At 38.2% G+C, this 22,924-nt stretch overlaps 1 protein-coding gene and 1 pseudogene across 1 annotated transcript in view; one reads left to right on the top strand and one right to left on the bottom strand.

The window, feature by feature from the left end:
• TENM2 (teneurin transmembrane protein 2) overlaps nucleotides 1-22,924 on the bottom strand; it is a 3,004,989-nt gene that overhangs the window by 2,401,017 nt on the left and 581,048 nt on the right. The window lies entirely within an intron of this gene.
• Nucleotides 5,586-8,300, top strand: LOC115838739 (protein lin-28 homolog A pseudogene; annotated as a pseudogene).

Raw genomic sequence — 22,924 nt, 5'->3', positions numbered from 1 at the left:
GAAAAAAAAATGTGGCTTTGGTGATGATAAAAGACAGTAATAGCATAGCTACAGGTAAAGTTTGTGAACTAGTACTTGAAGTAACGGATAAATAAAGCCCATTATTTCCCAATTAATATATCTGGTCATTTTATTTGAATGTAAGTAATTCCATGTACATAGTCACCTAATAAATTGATATTTTAAGGAGAGTTTTGACTACTTTTGCTACATTCCCAAGAGTTTGTATGTTCAAGTTGACTAGCACCCAAAATCAAACAGTGAGAATCAGTATAAAGTAAATTTGAGTGTTTGTCTGATATTGGAGGCCATTGCACCTTTCTAAAATTCGAGGTGAGAAAAGATAATTCAAAGATTATAAAATGTCAAAAGAATTGTGTGTATAAAATTAATTTATAGTGTAACAAATAACAAGAACTAACTGAAAGAGGAAGTAGGAGGCTTCAGATTTTGGTAGTATTTCAGTTCTTGATTTGGCTGCAAGTTAAACAGATGTCTATACTTTGTACAAGTAGATAAAGCTCTGTTGTTATGATTTGTGCATGGCTCAGTATTATGTTTTATTTAATAATGGGGGACAAAGAGGATAGCTTTCTGAAAATGATAGTAATAATGATATTAATACTACTGTATAATAATAGCACTATTAATAAAATTTTTAAAAAGCGAAAAAGCAGAGTCAATGGAAAATTGACGCTATAATAGTAAATTAGGAATATCTATATTATATTCCTATAACTTGATAACTATGATAGTAAGACCTCCTTGAAAAATAAGCAAAGGAAAAAAATCCCAGAAGAGAATATATATTTGGAAGACCACAATATTGGATATTTTTTCACCTTTGAAATTGAAAAATACTGCAAATTAAACAGCAATGAATACCATTTATGATTTCCAAGTCAGAAAAAAAAGTTAATAATCATACCCAATATTGGCTAAGTTGGTTTGAAGGCAATAGGCAATATGCTCACATGATACATTTGGAGTAAATTACTCGAATACCACTGGAATATTATTCAACAAAACATTTATAGCTTTTAATCAGTGTTCCTACTCCTTAGAATTTTTCTTGTGAAAATATTTCAAAATATACAATGATATTTACTAACATATTTACTCTGGCACTCCAGAGTTTGTCAAATACAAATCTCAAAAACAGAAAAGTACTTTAAGTTATAGCAACTAAAGAGGAAAACAAATATTGTATATTAACGCATGTATGTGGAATCTACAAAAATGGTATAGATGAACCTATATGCAAAGCAGAAATAGAGACGCAGATGTAGAGAACAAATATATGGACACCAAGGGGGGAAATGAGGGGTGGGATGAATTGGGAGATTGGGATTGTCATATATACACTACTATGTATAAAATAGATAACTAATGAGAAACTACTGTATAGCACAGGGAACTCTACTCAGTGCTCTGTGGTGAGCTAAATGGGAAGGAAATCCAAAAAAGAGGGGATATATGTATACGTATAGCTGATTCACCTTGCTGTACAGCAGAAACAGAACATTGTAAAGCAACTATACCCCAATAAAAAAAATAATAATAAATAATGAAAAGAGATATCAACAAAAGTAATAGGAAGCTACTGATATTATAAACACTATATAATGTTACATAAAATTATATATATGCATAGTTTTGTATTATATGTACAAAGATAATAAAGATTGTTTACTTTGTTAAAGTATAGAAGATTGGAATATTTAATTCCTTATTTGATTTCCAACAGTATTAGTACAGTGTTAAATTTTCCAACCACAAATTTAAAGAATTTTTTTACAAAAATTTACAAACAAAATGGGAAATATATGTTTTAGCGAGATGTGTTTTGGGTTTGGGTATTTTTTAATACAATATTTTATTCTATGCATTTTTTAGCAGCTTCTTTTATCACTTAACAATATGTCTGGAAAATACCTCCATTTCCTACATATGTATGTGTATAAGTATATAGCTTTTGTTTTAACCACAATATAAGTATTTCATAATACAGATTTACTACTATTCATTTGTTCAGTAAAATGGTTAGGGACACTAGGATTTTTTTTTTTTTTTAATTCCTATTGCAAAACAATCCCATAATGAAAGTCTTTGTTTATGGCTCTTTATGAACAAATGCTTTCTAGGCTACAAACCAAGAATTACATTGTTGGGTTATCAACGGTTTTAATGTTAACAGTAAATGTATATTGCACTTTCAAAGGCAGGACTCCCTTGAACAAAAAGAAAATTTACGTCCAACAAATTCATTCTCGTGTGTGTGTGTGTGTGTGTGTGTGTGTGTGTGTGTGTGTGTATACATACAATCTGATGGGTGAATTAAAATCTCACTATTTTATTTATTTTTTTTTGGCGGTACGCGGGCCTGTCACTGCTGTGGCCTCTCCTGTTGTGGAGCACAGGCTCCGGACACGCAGGCTCAGCGGCCATGGCTCACGGGCCCAGCCGCTCCGCGGTATGTGGGATCCTCCCAGACCGGGGCACGAACCCGCGTCCCCTGCAGCGGCAGGCGGACTCCCAACCACTGCGCCACCAGGGAAGCCCAAAATCTATTTTAATTTGCACTTCTCTGATTACTTATAACATATATGTGTATTTTTTATGTAAATTTCTCAATTGTATCTATTCTGTGCGTTTGAAAATCATTTTTTTAATGTGGTAAAATGTACATAACATAAAATTTACTATTTTATCATTTTCAAGTGCACAGTTTGGTAGTGTAAAGTACATTTACATTATTGGCGATCATCACCACCATCTGCCTTTTTCACCTTTCCAAACTGTACCCATGAAACAAGAACTCTCCTTCCCCCCTGCAACCACCGCAGCCCCTGACAACCACCATTCTACTTTCTACCTCTATGAATTTGACTACTCTAGATCCCTGAGTAGGAAAAACCTACAGTACTCCCGTGTTTCTCCTTTACTCTCACACTATGACCAAACTCACAGCACTTCTAACACCAGGCATGGGTTTTCCCCCACTAAGTGATTCTCTGCACCACCAGCTGGGTATCCTACAATTTAACTCAATTCTGACACTATCTGATCCCACAAGTTAAGGATTCAGTCCTCCAAGACTGCTCCCACCCCACTATAGATGCCAATAGCAAGTCCAAGTTTTCACCTTTGTTTCTGATCTATTAGCCGTAAAGCTGACTTTCCACGACCCCCCATACAGATTCAATTAATTTGCTAGACTGGCTCACGGAACTCAGGGAAACACTTACTTAAATTTACCAGTTTTTTAAAGGATTTGATAAAGGATACAGGTGAACATCCAGGTGGAGAAGATGCACAGAGTAAGGTATTCAGGATGGGGCTCCATGGCCTCTCTGGGTGTAGCACTCTCCCAGAACTTCCATGTGTTCAGCCATCCTGAAGCTCTCCAAACCCCACAATTTGGGGATTTTTATGTAGGCTTCACCAAGAAAGCATAATGGATCATTAACTCCATTTCCAGACCCTCTCCCCTCTCTGCCGAACAGGGAGGGCCTGAAAATTCCAAATTTCTAATCAGGGCTTGGTCTTTCTGGTGACAACCCCCTGTACAGGAGCCAACCTAGAGTCACCTCAGTAGAATAGAAGACACTCCTATCACCCAGGAAATTCAAAGGGATTTGGGAGCTCCATGTCAAGAACTAGAGTCAAAGACCAAATATTAAAACAAAAGATGATCCTAGTGCTCTTATTGCTCAGGAAATTCCATGGTTTTTAGGATCTCTGTGCCAGGAACTGGGAGCAGAGACCAATATGTACATTTGCTATTATTTGAGTATCTCACATAAGTGGAATCATACAGTATTTGTCTTCTTTCGTTTGGCTTATTTTACTTAGCATCATGTCTTTAAGTTTCAACCATGTCGTAGCATGTGTCAGAATTTTCTTCCTTTTTTAATGCTGAATAATATTCCATTGTATGTATATATCACATTTTGCTTACCCATTCATCTGTTCATGGACACTTAGGTTGTTTCCTTCTTTCAACTATTGTGAATAATACTGCTATGAACATGTGGTATAAATATCTGTTCAAGTCCCTGTTTTCAGTTCTTTGGGGTACGTACCCAGAAGTAAAATTGCTGGATCATCTGACAATCTTATGTTTAATTTTTTGAGGGACTTCCAAAACATTTTTCACAGTGGCTACAGCATTTTGCATTTCCACCTGGAATGCACAAGGATTCCAATTTCTCCACATCCTAACCAAGACTTGCTATTTTCTGTTTTGCTTTTTTTGTTTGTTCTTTAATGCCTTTAAAAAAAAAAAAAAAATAGCCATGTAAATAGGTGTGGAGTGGTATTGTTTTTGATTTGCATTTCCTTTATGATTAATGATGCTGAGTGTCTTTGTGTTCTTATTGACCATTAGTATATCTTCTTTTGATAAATGTCTATTTGCCGTTTTTTAATTTGCACTGGTTGTTATTATTGCTGTTGAATTATAAAGAGTTCTTTATATATTCTGGATATTAATCCCTCACCAGATATGATTTGCAAATATTTTCTCCCATTCTGTAGGTTGCCTTTTCACTTTATGATAGTGTCCTTTAACACAGAGAAGGTTTTAATTTTTAACTCCAATAAGTTTTCTTTAGTTGTCTGTGTTTCTGGTTTCGTATCAAATAAATCATTGCCAAATCCAATGTCATGAAGCTTTTCCTCTTTATTTCTAAGAGTTTATAGTTTTAACTCTTCAGATCTTTGATCCCTTTTGACTGAATTTTTGCAGGTGGTATAAAGGTAATGGCCCAGCTTTACTCTTTTGCATGTAAACACCCAGTTTTCCCAACACTACTTGTTGAAAGCACTGTCCTTTCCACATTAAATGGTCTTGGCACCCTTGTCGAAAATCATTTGACCATATATGTGAGGGCTTATTACTAGGCTCTCTATTTTATTCCAAAAGTCTGTATGTTTGCCTTTATACCAGTATCACACTGTTTTAATGTAGCTTTGTAGTTAAGTTTTGAAACCAGGAAGTGTGAGACCTTCAACTTTATTCTTCTTGAAAATTACACCTCATATTACATTTATGTGTATTATTAGATTATACACTTGGAGTCTTCAACCCTCTAGTTTTTAACACAGTGACTTGAACAGAGCCGATTCCTTATAAGTGGTTGTCAGGTATCTGGCTACCTTAGTGACTTTCCTTCCCAATTTAACTTCAAAATTATATCCTAGTTCCACATCTCTTTCTCAGTACATTCTTTAATGAAATGTCTTAATTTCACATCTTTTGTAGTTTGCAATTTTTTTCAGCTATCTAAAAGCACTGATTGCATTATTTCATGATGTAATGTTTGTTTTAAAAAAGTCGTTGACATCATGAACTAAGGCTAATTTGTGATACTTGTATTTAATGTATCATCATCTATGGGGTGAATTAAATTGAATATTTATATTGATATTAGAAAAAATTAAGGCTAAAAAAACATTAGGTTACAAAGTTAAAATCCCTGGCAGGGAAGAGTTAAAATATATAAGGCAAGGAAGAAGAGAATATTTTTAGCTGAGTTTTAAAGATAGTTAATGGGATGGAGAGTCCTGGAAGGCTGTTCTAGATGGCAGATGGCCGATGGCTACAGAGCCGTCCTGATACAGTCCTGGCTGTGACGTTAGTTGAGGGAGTTGGGACTGGAGGAGAAGGGAGAAGCTGTGAAAAAGTAGTGATTCCAGAGTTTGAAGTGGTTTCAAAAGAGTATCTGTGAAAGTTCTATAAAAGTCTATCATGCTATCAATAAAAAGCAAAATCCTCCTGATATATTCTCATATGGAGAATTATCAAAAAACAGGGTATTTTATACATTGTGTCAAAAGTGATAAAATATTAATAGATGACCTCATTGTATCCTTACTATGTTTGAGGTGCAGGGCTAACAACTTTCTAAGAATTTCCTTTTCAACTAGGAAATGGTGGAGGTGGACCCAGGTCTGTCTCAGTCTCTTGACCTCTCTCTTACGTCACCTCCCTCAGCTATTTGTGGACAGCGTGACAGAGAAAAGACCAAGGACTCTTCTCTGTATCCTTATTTACCACTTTTTTTTTCTCATTTTTAAAGGTAATAGAAACAGATGACTCCTATTCACCTCAAGAGTCTACATAGGGAACGTAAAGAAATAAGAATAAAAGGCAAAATAAACATTTGACTGTGTTTTAGGACAATGTAACAGAAAACATTTCTAAACTAACAGTTTCTTTTTTTTTTTTTTTTGTCTTCAAGAACTCATATTTTGAAAAGGGAATTTTAGAGTAAGATTTTGTTATTGTATAGAACTAAAGAGCTAGGCTTTCTTTTTTACTCATAGTCTATTTTCAAATGACCTTTTTCTCTAAATACGAATACATCTACTTTAATATTAGGAAATTCAAGAGTAATGATCATTCTGGGGCTTTCCAGTGTTACTCTTATCATTTCTGATTCCCTCCTTTCCTAATTAGACAATAGTTTGTCTTGTTAGGTGTGTGTAACAGTCATTAGGAGCTGTCATTGTACAGGGCACCCTACTCACTGTTGTGGGAGTACAGATTCTAAGAATAATTCTTGACCCTATGATTGAGTTGAGAACATGAGATATAAAAGAAAGATAAGTCGCTAAATGTATAGTGCAAATGGTAAATGCTTTTAATCTCAAGTGGAAAAAATCACTATGGCTTTCTTCTCTCTGATGCCTAAAATTTTGAGAGGCTTCTCTTTGTATGTCTGTGTGTGTGTTTGTGTGTGTAAGCATTTTCGTGATAAATTATATATTTTTGCTAAGGAGTTGAGCAAATTTGTACATTCAGCACTTACATGTAGGGCTTCCCTGATGGTGCAGTGGTTAAGAATCTGCCTGCCAATGCAGTGGACAGTTTGAGCCCTGGGCTGGGAAGATCCCACATGCTGCAGAGCAACTAAGCTCGTGTGCCACAACTACTGAAGCCTGCTTGCCTAGAGCCCGTGCTCCGCAACAAGAGAAGCCACCACAATGAGAAGCTCACACATCACGACAAAGAGTCGCCCCCGCTCGCTGCAAATAGATAAAGCCTGTGTGCAGCAATGAAGACCCAACGCAGCCAAAAATAAAATAAATTAAAAAAAAATACTTACATGTAATTGACAATAGTGGAAATTCTAAACAACATATATCTCAGAATGTGGACCTCTTTCTTTACTAAACTCTGTCATTTTTAGTTTTGGCTTTTCTTCCTTAAATTAGAATTTGGAAAATATTCTTAACCTTATTTTCTTAGAATAGACCAGATTTTGTCTACCTGCATATGACATGAAGATAAGAAATAAGATATAAGGTACATTTTAAAACAAGATACCTTTGAATAGGGAATGAAAATGTTTCTTTTCGATACTCACATTGCTTTATACTAAGTTTATTTTCAAGTGGATTGTCTCACTATGTGATATAATTATTAGCCATCATTTAGTGAGTTAAGTTCCATTATAGAATTTCTCTAGGGTCTGATGAGGCAGTATTCCTTTTTCTGCTTCATGACAGCCAAGACTGACATAGTGGAGGCCACTGCTTGATTAAAGTAAATGGCAGTCAGTGTGTATAAAATCTGGATGCCAACATGAGTACTTTTGTGGGTATTTAAAAAATATAGCCCTTTGCCTCCAGACTTCTCTGGGGCCAGCAGCCGGCCGACCTGGGGCCCGGGGCCGCGGGCTCAACCGACTACCGTGAGCTCTGTGTCAAACCAGCAGTTTGCAGGTGGCCGGAGGAGGAGCAGGAGGACGCGGCCCGGGCGGCCGTGGAGCCGCAGCTGCTGTGCGGAGCCGGCATCTGTTAAGTGGTTCAACGTGCGCATGGGATTCGGCTTCCTGTCCGGGGTCACACTCGACCCCACCCTCACCCCGGCGGATGTCTTTGTGCACCAGAGTAAGCTGCACATGGAGGGCTTCCGGAGCCTGAAGGAGGGTGAGGCCGTAGAGTTCACCTTTAAGAAGTCTGCCAAGGGCCTGGAATCTATCCGAGTCACCGGCCCTGGTGGGGTGTCCTGCACTGGGAGTGAGAGGCGGCCCAAATGGAAGAACATGCAGAAACGCAGATCAAAGGGAGATAGGTGCTACAACTGTGGAGGTCTAGGCCATCATGCCAAGGAATGCAAACGGCCACCCCAGCCAAAAGAGTGCCACTTCTGCCAGAGCATCAACCATATGGTAGCCTCGCATCCACTGAAGGCCCAGCAAGCTCCCAGCTCCCAGGGAAAGCCAGCCTACTTTCAGCAGGAGGAAGAAGAGATCCATAGCCCTGCCATGCTCCCCGAGGCCCAGAATTGAGCCACAGTGGATGGGGGCTATCCGTGTGTGATCAGAAAGTTTTGAGGAACAGGCATCGATCGGCAGAGTGGAGAAAGGGGGGACAGGGTGGGTAGGGGGCAGCTGGCACTGCCATATATCTCAGGCCGGGGTCTACAGTGTCACCCCCTCTTCCCTCTTGGTGGAGGGAAGGGGTGAGGCAAAGAAACTCCAATCATGCTCTATCCAAATGCACGTGAGGGCTTTGGGGGTAACCCTTCCTGCATGCTTTATCTAAGTCTCCACCCCCAGAATCTCCAGCTTTTGAAAGTGGCCTGGATAGGGAAGTTGTTTTACTCTTCGAGAAGGATATGGAATAATATTTCCCATGCCAGAGTGAAAAGATTAAGCATGAGACCAGATTGATGGACCCAAACCCACAAGCCACTACATTCTGTGGGAGGAAATATCTCAGGGGTAAGGCAGGGTTTTCCGCATCCTGTCTCCTCATAACCCCCTCCTGGGACAGAGTGCTGAGAACTGTCCCAAGCAATGGGTTGTGATGATAGGCAAAATGGGGGTTGAGGGAACAGCTGCAGACCTGCTGCTTCTAAGCTCACTCCCACCCCATTCCGGGCCAATACAATTTTATTTATTTGCTCCCTTGGATGACGGTACCTTGGGTCCCACTTTCTCCAGGATGCTAACTGTACTAGCTATGTGCGAATGACGTTATCTTGTGTATTTTAACTTTTTTTTTCCATAATATAAATATTCTGGTTTTGTATTTTTGAGTATTTTAATCTAAGGCCCTCATTCCTGCACTGTGTTCTCAGGTACACGAGCAATCTCAGGGATAAGTCAGCAGCAGCTCCAGGTCTGCACAGCAGGAATACTTTCTGTTGCTGTATCACCAGAGAGAACAACTATTTGGAGTGTATAGCCTATTGAACTACCTCATTTTTGCCAACTAGAGCTGGCTTTTCTGCCATAGTGTCCTCTTGAAACCCCTCCATCTTCTATGTTTCATGGGAGACTAGGTTTTAACTGGGTTGCCCCATGGCATGGTCTCCTTCTACTGAAAGACTGGAAATTGGTCTGAACAGGAAAAGGTGGTACAGAGAGGTTAGGAGAGGCTGGGCCAGGTAAAAGGTGCAAAGAGGGGAAGCCAAGATTAGGCAGAGGTCATCTGTATGTGTGATAAAGGATTCCTGTTCCAGACCTGTAATCCCAGGGCATAGGACTCGCTTTACATACCAGGTCCATCCTTCACTGGATTGGGCTAGGCCTAACACACAACAGGGTGTATTGTAAGTGTTTTTGTAAAAACTGTGAGTTGGTAAGGACAGGTTTTAAGAATGATGCCTCTGTACCCATCTTAAGCTGCCCAGGGATGGATATATGAAACAAGGATAAGATCCTTAATCTTTAACAATTCTGGGCTTTTCCTCCTTGGTTTCCAGAGAGACCATCAGTGATGGCTTCTTTGTGGTTTCCCAGAGCCAGTGTCCTGCCCTGCTGCCGCAGTAATTAGCGTCACGGTAGCTAAAGGAGAAAAGGGGGTTTCATTTACATGCTGAGATCACTGCAAACCTACCTCACTGTGTTGTAATGGGGCAAATGCAATAGAACACATTGGGTCATGTGTGTCTGATCCTGGGTTCTTGTCTCCCCCAATTGCTGCCCCCCTCTAGCTATTGTATTTGTCTGGGCTTTGTAGGACTTCACAAGTAGCTGATCTGGTGGTTGCTAGGTGGCCTAGTTTGTGTAAATATAATGTGTTGGTCTTCTCCATGTTCTTTTGGGATTTTATTGTTTACAAATTTCTTTTTATATTGAGAAAAATAGCCAAAGCATTTTTGACAAAAGGTCTGCACCAGCCAAAAAGATCTGAAACATAAGATTGGGGGCCCCTCTTCTTGAAGTGGGAGGTCTTGAACTACACTTTCTTTTGTGTTCCTCTTCCCCTGTTTCCTATTTTGAACAAGATCTTCTGTTCTAAAAACTGTATTCCTACCCCCTCTTCTTTCCCCCTTCGTGCCCCCCCAAAAAATAGTCCATACACCTATACGTTTAATTTGTCTGTGATTAAATGATTTGTGCAAAAATCCTGAAGAAGCTAAGAACTCTCCATCCCTTGTTCCTAAGTTATGACCATTCCTTGATTTGATTCATGGCAAACAGACTGCTGTCTTTGGATGGATTAAAACCTACTTGAATCTCTAATCCTAGGGTAGAGAGGAGCAACAAGGTGGCCTTCCATGTAGAAAGTGGGGTTGGGAGACCACAAAAGGAAAGATGAATATATAGCCAAGTCACTCAGGAACTTTTATGCAGGTGCAAGAAACTTACGTCAAAGGGGCCACAAGATTGTTTAATAGGAGATGGACGAATTAACTCCATGTTTACTGCTAGAAACCAAAGCTTTGTGTGAAATCTTGAATTTATGGGGAGGGAGGGAGGGAGGGAGGGTAGAAAAGCATGTACCTGTTCTTCATCCCTTCCCCTCATTACTGAACTGCAGGAGACTGAGCCCCCTTGGGCTTTGGCGACCCATCTGTGTAGTGTTTATTTGTTGGTTGATTTTGCTGTGCCAGGTACTTCCTTTCCCATTTGCTATCATTTTGTAACACACAGGCTGACCCTTTTCCCTTCCCCTTCTTTTCCTTGGGAAAATACAATGAATAAAGACTTATTGGTACCGAAAAAAATAATTTTATATATATATATATATATATATATATATATATATATATAGTCTCCCAAAGTTGAGAGTGTAAAAAGTTTATAGCTCATCCCCTTTTCAGAATGGAAACAAGTTATTATTTGTTAGAATTTTTCTTTTTTCTAATGGCAGAGCAGACTGGGCAGGTCAAAACCAAATCCTAGAGTCTATGTGATTTATTTGGCTATATCTTTAGAGCAACCTCATCAGACCTACTCCCACACCATTACATAAAGTCAGTTTAGACCAGAAATCAGGGCATTAATCTTGGTATCCTGACCCAACTGGGAATTGACACTAACTAGACAGATGTTCTTAAACAAGCAACACTTTTTATGGGTCTCAGTTCTGTCACTTATAAAATAAGGGTACTAGATTACATAATATATAAGAATCAGTGGTTCCCCTAGGCAATTACTTTGAGAAAATAAATGCATTGCTGAAGTCTGAGATGGAAGATAAACAGAGTAGGAATAAAAAAAGTAATTAGTACCATGCTCTATTATCCAAGTTTGTTAAAGCAAGCACGCTATTTTCTGAAAACAAAGAAACAAACAAATACAAATAGGAGTTTCAAAGAAGAAAGTAAATACAGGTTTAAAGTTCTTGGGACTATTTTTTAGTGTTAGATGATTTATATACTTTTTAAAGTATTATTGAATACTAATGATAAATATGATGTTCTAGATATAAAACTGAAGCTATGTAAAGCAGATTAAAAGGGAAACATTATGTTATCATTTACTGACTAATGCAAAATCTCCATCCATCCCATGGAGATTTTGGTACCTGGTTTACTGTTCCTCTCTCCTGCCTTTGCTCTTGAACCATTTTAATAGTCACATAGATAATCCTTCCAAAATCCTGGTTCTAAGTTCCTTAAATTTCTCTCTTTAAATGAGTGTTCTCTATCCCATAGCACACTGTGATATTATTCAATAGTTGTTTTTCTTTTTTCAACCAGTTAATACATTTTCCCCATTACCTCCATTTCAGACATTCTAGTTTCCAAACATCACCCTCTATCTTTCAAGGTCTTCTCATTAATTTCCCAGTTTCAACAATTGCTATTCTACCCTAGAACCTATAAGCTATTATTCTAGCACATTTCCATTGTTCTTCACCCTTTCATGTCCTAACTTCATCCTTGGCCAGTTTGAATCCCAGATATGAGTCTATCACCTCATATCTAGCCTCAACTATAACACAAACCTCCCTATCACTCATAATTGCCTGGAAATGCTGAAGTACTGGTTCAATTTAATTTTCTTTTTATTCTACTCCTATCTGTAGACAGATGAGTAAGGCTGGAGCAAATAGAACCCTTTGACTGCATGTTACTATTGAACACCAAACAGTATAATTTGGGATAGACCAAATGTTATCTCATCAACTCAAGGACATAATACCAACACGTTTCTCTTCTATAACATTTAATTGTGCTCTCTACTGCATCATTCCAATTAGAATACTGTATTATCAGGCCACTCAGGATGGTTGTTCTCTTGTTCTCTGTGTATTCCCTGCTCCACCAGTCCTTTCTTCTCCTAGACTTATTCATATGACTGACCTCCCCTCTTCTATTTTTTGAATAAATAAGTTACACTCCATTTATAGTTATTATAATATATTGGCTATATCTCCTGTATTGTACAATATATCCTCATAGCTTATTTTATACATAATAGTTTGTTCTTCTTAATTTCCTACCCCTATATTACCCCTCCTCACTTTCTTCTCCCCACGGGTGACCACTAGTTTGCTCTCTGTATCTGTAAGTTGGCTGCTTCTTTGTTATAGTCATTAGTTTGTTGTATTTTTAAGTTTCTGCATATAAGTGACATCATATAATGTTTTCTTTCTCCATCTAACTTATTTCACTTAGCATTAACACCACCCAAATCCATCCATGTTACTGCAAATGGCAAATTTTAATTCCTTTTTTATGGCTGAGTAGTATTCCACTGTGTGTGTGTGTGTATGTGTACCGCATCTTCTTTATTCATCTGTTGATGGACACTGAAGTTGCTTCCATATCTTGGCAATTGTAAATAATGCTGTTATGAACACTGGGGTTCACATATCGTTTTGATTTTTTTTTTATTTTTATTTTTTGGATATATAACACAGATAAATGTTGGTGAGAATGTTGAGAAAAGAGAACCCTCCTACACTGTTGATGGGAATGTAAATTGGTGCAGCCACTGTGGAAAACGGTATGCAGGTTTCTCAAAAAACTAAACACAGAATTACCATATGACTGACCTCTGAATCATAGAGCTTAATCAGTAATTGCCTATGTGCTTCCTGCCCCTCCCCTACCTCACCTCCGCTGCCCCAGTCAGTGACTGTCCTAATCTTTAGATCAGAATGGCTCCACTACAGTAGTTTATCAAAGGGGAAACATCTGCCCCAAGACGGTTGTTAATGCCAGGGGGCTGTGAGAGATGTGCCCCTCTGCTGGTTTCCCTGGCAACTGAAGAGCCAACCTGATGTCATTTCCCCCTAAACTGGTAACCTCATCTCCACAACCTCCCCAATAGTGAAGGAAGACTTCTGCCGTGTCTTGCCTGTCATCTGCGGTGCAGGGTGGCAGGTTGGGGTGTCACTCCAGGACCTTGCTTCAGACATGTAAGGTCCTCTATCTGATAAACCCTTGATGTCTTGGTCGCTGACACGGGGTTCTTTCTTTGGTCTTGTGGCTGGGCAATTACAGGGCTTGCAGACCTGCAGGGTACAGCCCAACACATACCATATGCTATAATATCTGTGCTTTTTTTAAATTGACTGTATCCTTACTCTTCCTTCATCTTATTACTCTACCAAAATAAATCTTATGAAAGTCACACCATTCACATTGCTAAATTACATAGACAGTTCTTGGTCCTCCCTTTCATTCAGCATATAAGCAGCATTTTGTAAGGATGCTTATTCATTCCTTGAAATATTTCTTCGCTTGGCTTTAGGGACCTCAGCCCTCTCGTTCTCCTCAAAATACAAGGGCTATCTCTTTTCATTCTCTTCTATTAGTTTTTCCTCATTTCCTCAGGGCTCAGTTCCTATTCTTCTACATTCATTCCCTGTGGGATCTTATTCCGTCTTATGATTTTAAACATCATTTATATACTGGCAGCTCCTAAATTTCTATCTCCAGCCCATAGCTCTCCCTTGATTATCCAATTGTCTGCTCACCTTTGGAAATTTCATCCTAAACCTGTATCTTCCATGGAATCAGTCAATGACAAATCCATCTTGTACCTGCTCAGATTAGAAACACTGTCTTCATCCTCAAATCTTCTTTTTCCCCTTCTCACAGCCCATATCCATTAACCATTTCTGCTGGCTCTACCTTTAAAGTACACCCCAGATCTGATAACTTCCAACTCTTTTTACTGCTGTCATGCTAATTTGAGCCACCATTATTTCTCCCCTGTATTACTGCAATAGCTTATTAACTTGCCTCCTTGTTTTCATCTATACCCATTTGTAATCTACACAAAACAAAGCAGCCAAAATTGTCTTTAGAAAGTTTCTCACTCATTTTATTATTAATAATTAAAGCAAAAAACAAAGAATTAAGGCAAGAATAAAGGCAAATTAAAACAAAAAGATAAACTGGAAAAATATTTGTAACAAATAAACTAAAGCCTATTCTTCCTAATATATTAAAGGCTGCTGAAGTTAAAAAGAAAAAAAGAACCAGCAACCTAATTTTAAACATAAGCAAAGGAAAGAAATAGACATTTAACAGGAAAAAAAAAAGAAACACAATTGTCCTATAGGTATATGAAACGATGCTCAATAATTCTCAAAAAGATAAATTCAAATTATATGTAATGTGATAGCTAATGAGAGTAAAGATGATGAAAGTTCAAAAAAGGATCTAGCGATCTCCATCAAAAGTATACACCTATAACCTCACAGAGCAACCTCAGCTCTGAGTATGTATTCATTTGAATACGACTTCACATGTATCAATATAAAATTAAGTAGTTTTTCTGCAACATTGTTATAATAGCAAAAATTGGAAACAATTAGACAGAAATAGGTCAATGCTAATTAAATGTGGTATATCCATACAATGGAATAGTATGCCACTGTATAAAAATTAAAAATGACAGTAATCTCTATTTATTAATAGAGAACTCTCCAGAATACACAGTTAAATGAAAATAGGCAAGAAGGAACATGGTAAATAAAGTAGACAAACATTGGTGTAAAAAGTGAGGCAGTAGTGATATAAATATATTTGTAAATCCTTTTATTTGTCTGAAGATAAACTTATATAAGAGCTAACAAAAATGGTTCTGAAAATGCAGGTAAATCATGTGAATGGAGACAGGGATGAGAGCAAGAATTTGTAGTGTAAAACCGTTCTATGTCATCTTTAACCATAAGCCACCTAAACGTATCACGTATTCAAAAAAATTTTAAATACCGTAAATTCAATCACTTCCCAAATTAAATCTCTCCATTAACTTTGTACCTCATTCGATGGGGGAAAAAGAAGTCTGGATATTGGTCTACAAGATGGTCTGCATTCTCATCTCCACCGCCCCTCTCATCCTGTCTGCCACCATTACCCTCTTTGCATTAATCTGCTCAAAATACACTGACTTCCCTACTGCTCCCCAAAACAGCAAACACATTCCCACATCCAGACTTTTGCTTTCATTGTTTCTACTCCTTTTAAAACTCTTATCTCAGATATTTTGGGGGCTCCTCCTTTTCCCCTCCTTCTGGTATCTGCTCAAGTGTCATCTCATCAGCAATGCCTACATTTACTGCATAAAGTAGTCTGTATAAAGCACCCTCCTACCTTGGCACCTCTATTCCTTTGATGCTGTTTTATCATGTTTTTATCTAGCAGGGATCAACATTTGATGTATTATAATTTTACTTTATTTATTTTTTTTTTTTCCATCTTTTCTCCCTCTACCTCCCCAGGATGTAAATTCTAAAAGGACTTGGTTTTATTCCCTGGTGATTTCTCAGTAGGAAAATCAACAGTACCTGGCACATAGGAGGCACTCCAAAAAATACTGCTTAAATGAATGAATGTTACATACTTAATCAAGCATAATCCTCCAATTTGCTCTATCAGAACAGTTCACTTACATTCCCACAGCACTACATATATTCTAGCCATGGATGTGGCAGTCATGGGCCTCAAGATCTTTGGAAGTGCTACATGGAGAGTGAAAATAGTGTGAACAAAGGATGTTTTTCCACAGCTTGAACCTAAGGAGCCCTTTGCTCCTCGCATGGGAGGACCATACAACCACACAATTGTAGGAGAGAACCCAGTGAACAATATATGAATAGAGGGTCCAGATGAGACCTCCTATCCATTTTTTAACCTCTTAGAACACAGGCTGGCTAGCTCTCAAACACTGCACAACCATTCCTGAAAACATAGCCTGAATCTACTCGGCGAAACAGAAGTTTTCTTCTCTGAAAATTCACAGAATCTTGATGCAACAGCCAAATAGTTCTATTGAGATGACCCACTGTTATCATTAAGCACTAATGTTGATACAGAAATCTTAAAACTGTGTACGCATAACTGTGTTAAGAAAATTGTATTTAAAATGTGTGCTTTGTGTATATAACTTAACCATACATTTTAAAACCTCTAATTGCTCTTTGCCTCTTGAGTGAGCTAAGCTACACGCTGAATAAGAAAGGCAGGTTTATTCCCCTCTCCTGGAGGCTCCCACTGTTTGATGATACCTTGTTTTTGTGCTTTAGCTTTAGTTTGAGAAGGAGGCAGGTAATCCTTTTCTTTCACTTGCCATTCCAAATGAAACAGTGTGACTGTTCTTAAACTGCCTCTCATCTTTAGCTCTATCTGCATGACATTGCCCAGAACTTGCTTCTGCCCTCCCTCTTACTTCAGATCCCTGTTGTATGTGCAGACTTCACTGTCTTTAGAATGTGCATGTTCTATGGAAATCCCGGGAGTTCTTTCACATGGGGTTGCCTGTAGTTTTCTGACAATCTTGGCTACCCTGCGTTTTTTCCTAAGCCTAGAGTCTTCCTTCTTTGTTTGCTCTTTTCAATTTTCTTCTCTCTTCCAGTCCTTTTACTCTTCATTGGCCCAATGGGATCAGAATTTAGCTTCTTCATTTCTAGTCTCCCCCTTCCCCACCCCCTTAATTAGTCCCCATATCTTCTTTGCTTGCCATCAACCAGATTTTCAAGAATAACTCAAAATGGCAAAGGGCTAAGAAGCATAGTTAAATTGGGGCCACATAATCTAAGTTACTGGATTCATAGGAAGACAAATTTGCACTGCCTCTGATTCTCTGAACAGGATTTTTATTTTTTTTAACTTCGGGCCTTTTCTTCTTTTTATGTAAACTACTCTTCTTTCAGCTCTTTTCTTAATCACTCTTATCCTTTAAGTTTCAGCACAAATGTTGTCCCCTTAGAGAGGCTTTTACTGGCCACTCCATCTCAAGTTATTCTGTTTTATTACTCAGTGTATTGATTTCCTATGTAACACCAAAACGTATAAGCGTATTGCTTATCTATTTGACTACTTTATTATTCTCTAGCTTCCCCACTAGAATGATGTTTCCTAGAAAAATGAAATCTCGCTTTTTCACCCTCTCCCCATTGCATTCAAATCTAATTCAGAGGAACAGTACACACTCAATAAACCTTAATTGAATGATTTAGTTGATTTCTTCCTTTTCCTCTCACATTACTACTTCAATCTAGTTATTCAAAAGTTGTTTTGCTTTCTTTGCTTGTTTCTTTTTAGCATTTGGGAATATATGTCTATTTTTTAAATAAGTTTTTATTGTGGTAAAATGCACATAACATAAAATGCACCATCTTAACCATTATTAAGTGTACAGTTTAGTGGTGGTTCCTAATGGTGTTCAATCATCACCACCATCTATCTCCATTATCCTTTTCATCTTGAAAAACTGAAACTCTACACTCATTAAACAGTAACTCCCCATTCCCCTCATAAAGCTCCTGGCAACTAGTATTCTGTTTCCTGTTTCTATGATTTTGACTACTCTAAGTACCTTGTATGACTGGAATCAGAGTATTTGTCTTTGTGACAGGCTTTTCTCACTTAGCATAACGTCCTCAAGGTTCATCCATTTTGGAGCATATGTCAGAATTTCTTTCCTTTTTAAGGCTGAATAATATCCCATGTTATATTTATACTACACTTATCCATTTGTCCATGAATAGACACGGGTTTCTCAAAAACAAGACAAGAAGCCCAAGACGGAGTCAATATGCTAAGTCCCACATGAGCAAACCAAGACTTAATTACTATTTCGACTCTGTCAGAAATGTAATCTTAAACCACTCACTCAGGAACTGCCTGATCAGCACTAGTTAGGTGATCTGTCTAATAGACGCCTGCCATTCCCTAAAGGAAAGTAACTTTGCAATAACTAACCCACATTTTTGCCAGTATAACTTTTTTCTCATTCCATTCTGCCTATAAAAGTTTTTCATTTTGTACAGCTCCTTGGAGCTCCTTTCTATCTGCTAGATTGGATGCTGCCTGATTCAAATCAAGTTTTGCTCAGATAAACTCTTATATGTTTAATATGCCTCAGTTTATGTCTTAACAGTTCCTGTGTCAGAAGAGGAAACTGAAGGAGACCCCTGACAGCCCCCAAGAGTAATGAAGTACCACACATAGGTACCTGCTGAGCTCCTTAGCTCGCTACTTTCTTGCTGCCTTGAGAGGTCATGAGTATGTCCCTCTAGGACCCTAGCTCTGCAGCTTTTGCATTACGAGCTGTGAGATTTTTTTTTTTTTTTTTTTTTTTTTTTTTTGCGGTACGCGGGCCTCTCACTGTTGTGGCCTCTCCCGTTGCAGAGCACAGGCCCCGGACGCGCAGGCTCAGCGGCCGTGGCTCAGGGGCCCAGCTGCTCCGCGGCATGTGGGATCTTCCCGGACCGGGGCACGAATTTCGCCCCAGCTTACCCTTCCCCCTCCCACCCCGTGTCCTCACGTCCATTCTCTATGTCTACATCTTTATTCCTGCCCTGCAACTAGATTCATCAGTACCATTTTTTTTTTCTTTTTTAGATTCTATATATGTGTGTTAGAATATGGTATTTGTTTTTCTCTTTCTGACTTACTTCACTCTGTATGACAGACTCTAGGTCCAACCACCTCATTACAAATAAGTCAATTTAATTTCAAAAAATCTAGAAACAATAAATGCTGGAAAGGGTGTGGTGAAAACGGAACCCTCGTGCACTGTTGGTGGGAATGTAAATTGATACAGCCACTATGGAAAACAGTATGGAGGTTCTTAAAAAACTAAAAATAGAAAGATCATATGGCCCAGCAATCCCACTACTGGGCATATACCCTGAGAAAACCATAATTCCAAAAGACACATGTAACACAACGTTCATTGCAGCACTATTTATAATTGCTATTGAATTCTATTCATTATTTTAAAGAAATCTCTCTAATAAAAGGCAAACCTCTCCTTATTTTTCTTTACAATTTAGTCTGTGTGAAAAGTTGGTCATTTAAAGCTTTTGTTTCCCATATAACTGGTCTCCTTGTTAAGTGCAACAAACCTAATAGGCTTTGTTGAGTTCTCTATTTCTAAATTCAGTTTAACACCGATGTTTATTGCTTTCCTACTCTTTTGAAGACTCAGAAGTAGGTGGTTTGAGGGGATACAAAAATGAACAAGCCACAATTACTTTGTTGATGGAGCATCAAATCTAGTGGAAGAGCTAAAATGTCCTCAAATAACTACATTAGAAAACATAATGTGATAAATACAACCACAGAGCAACAAAGAACCTTAGCCAGATAGAGAAACGTGCTCAACTGCTGAGTGCCCAGGGCATATAGGGCTGACAAATGTTAGAGTAGCCCTTTCTATTTGAAAATGACTGAGCCCTGTTATGAATTATGCCCCCCGCCAAAAGGAGAAATTTAGACACAGAGGCAAACATGCACAGAAGGAAACAATATGAAGACACAGGGAGAAGATGCCCACGTGACCAGTGATGAATCTACAAGCCAAGGATTGTCAGCAAACACCAGAAGCCAGAGGAGGCAAGGAAGAATTCTCCCCTAGAGCGAGCCATTAGAAAGAGCATGGCTCTTCTGACACCTTGATTTCAGACTTCTAGCCTCCAGCACTGAGACAATAAATTTCTGTTGTTTAATTCACCCAGTTTTCATAATTTGTTAGGGCAGCCCTAGGAAACGGATAGAAGTCCTAAACTCAACGTGATACTAAAGAAATATAAAAGTACCATGCACCAGGCAGGGACTTGGAAACTACCAACCATAGTCTGATTATATTTCAATCTAATGCTAAGATTCTGATCTGTGGAAGTGAAGAACTGTCCAAGCACCCTTAATGTAAGACCATTTTTATGTATGCCATTTAAAAAGAGTCTACCGGCTACACTAGTATTTCTACTAGAAATCAAACTATCTACTGTTTATCTGCTTTTTGCTTTCACAAACAAAAACCAAGCAAACAAAAACTTCTCACGTTTGCAGTGCTGTACAGATGGTAGGCTTTGAAAAGTATTTTTTGTCAATTAACCCATAAAAATAGCATAAATTACACTTTTCTTCAAATGGGCAAATGTTTGCCCCAGCTAACTCAAGTGTGTTGTTAAAACCAAATACAATAATGAGCATCAAAATGTTTAGAAATATTTAATAAAGCACTAGGGAAATATATAAGGTATGATTACTGAGCAATTTAATCCATAAAATTTAAAAATACTCTTTAAAACATATGTTTACTTTAAATATTGACCATGTCTTTAAAAAGGTATTTTACTTGAAAATGAAATCATTATTGAATAAGATTCACTTGCATGATTTCTCTTTATGCGTATCTAATTTTCACTAAAGAAACCTGTTATTACTTAAAGGAGGGATTTATTCTGACATTAAAAAAATAAAAGACGATAAAAATGTGAGAGACTAAAAAAGACTCAGAGAAGAACAGGATACAAATCTAACTAACTCTAAAATCACTGTTGTTTACAAAGAAATCTTTCCTTTGATTTACTTGGGGTGTGCATTAATCACATCTCAAAAAAACTCAGGAAAAGAAAAACAAAAATAACTAGAAAAGCAAAATGAGGGAATATTGATTTTCTTTGTTTCTCTGATTAGATGAGTTGGATGCCTATACTCCACTTTCTGAATTATTTATTCCAATTTGATTCAATGAGTATAATGTACAAATTCTTCCCTAGGTTAGACATTTGAGGGAATCACTATTAAAACTTGACACCCACCATCATTACCTGGACTAGTTGGAAAGACCTGGATTTTTTTAAAAAAATAAAAACCCAGTCGGGCTTCCCTGGTGGCGCAGTGGTTGAGAGTCTGCCTGCAGATACAGGTGGCACGTGTTTGTGCCCCGGTCTGGGAAGATCCCACATGCCGCGGAGCGGCTGGGCCCGTGAGCCATGGCTGCTGAGCCTGCGCGTCCGGAGCCTGTGCTCCGCAACGGGAGAGGCCACAGCAGTGAGAGACCCTCGTACAGGAAAAAAAAAACAGTCACTTTTAATCTATGGTAGAAACCTTGAACCCTGGTCTCCTGGAACTCTGGAACCAATTGGTTCCTCCTTTATGATGTCCCTGACAATCATTGCTCAACTCCTTGCCTTCTTTTTTCTCTAATTTACTACTTCCAAAAATGCAACCACCTCCTTAACTTCTCTCCTAGATATTTCTAAAAACAACCAGTTTAGCCATCACTAATTACAGTCTCTCTCTTCCCCCATCTTGTACATATTCCCTTTCTCTGTGTTCAATTCTCTTTCCAAGAAAATCTAAGATGAAACCTAGCTTTCTTCTGATAGCAGATCACCCTTTAGAACAGGTAGCCTCTTCTCTCCAGTCCTCAGATTCCTGGCTAAGGAGGTGGGGTTGACATATTTTTGGATCCCCATTGTCAACTCTAGATAACCATGAAAAGTTATGCTAGAAATAGTAAGGTAATAGTGGCAGGATATGGTCAGTTTGCCAAAAACTATATTCTTCCAAAACCCGTTTCTTTCTTATTTCTATTTCTTAAAGGGAAGATATATAGTTTAACGGCTAAGATTGAGACATTCCTACATTTTCTCATGACTCTTTTTTTTTTGCTCCGGACACGCAGGCTCAGCGGCCATGGCTCACTGGCCCAGACACTCCACGGCATGTGGGATCTTCCCGGACAGGAGCACGAACCCGTGTCCCCTGCATCGGCAGGCGGACTCTCAACCACTGCACCACCAGGGAAGCCCCTCTCATGACTCTTGATGATGTACAATATATTTAAATTGTCAGGAGAAAAGGAAAGTAGTATGTTAGAAGAAAAAGTCAGAAAGGAATTCAAGGCAAAATTCTATCATTAATATATTGCTGACAAAGAAAATTGGGGGGAGAGTAATTTCTATCCGAATCTGTTGAAAAGTGTCCAAAGAATTTATTTTATTTCTATGGTAGGCTGAGTCTAAGCCAATCTAAGATCCTGCAACATCTGGTCTGATTTAAGCCATGTGAACACTTAATGTAGCTAGAAAAAAATATATTTTTGTGTGTAATTTACATGCTATTTCAGTCACTGAATAATGTTTTCTTTTTACAAGATTTTTTTTGAGACCTGAGTTTTACCATAGATAGATAAAATAGAGAAAGAGATATTTTAATATATAGCAATGCAATCTTCCCAAAGGCATACCTCACAAGTCCTAAGAAGTAATACTTATTTGATTATTCAAATAGTGTTGTGCATTGAATAGGTCTCCAAGTACACACTGGAGTTTGTTTTTAAAAATTAAAAAAAAAATACAACTAATAGCCACCACAACAACCCAAGAAGGAAAAGTAATTTAGACCCACCAAGCTTATTTTAGGTGCTAATGGAGGAAATTAATTGCCAAGTTGGCAACCTACACAGTTATTGAACAC

Source organism: Globicephala melas, chromosome 3 (genome assembly GCF_963455315.2).
Source record: "Globicephala melas chromosome 3, mGloMel1.2, whole genome shotgun sequence".
In the NCBI taxonomy this organism is placed as follows: Eukaryota; Metazoa; Chordata; class Mammalia; order Artiodactyla; family Delphinidae; genus Globicephala; species Globicephala melas.
Note: the sequence above shows the minus strand (reverse complement) of the source record. Positions and strands in the feature narration are given on the sequence as shown.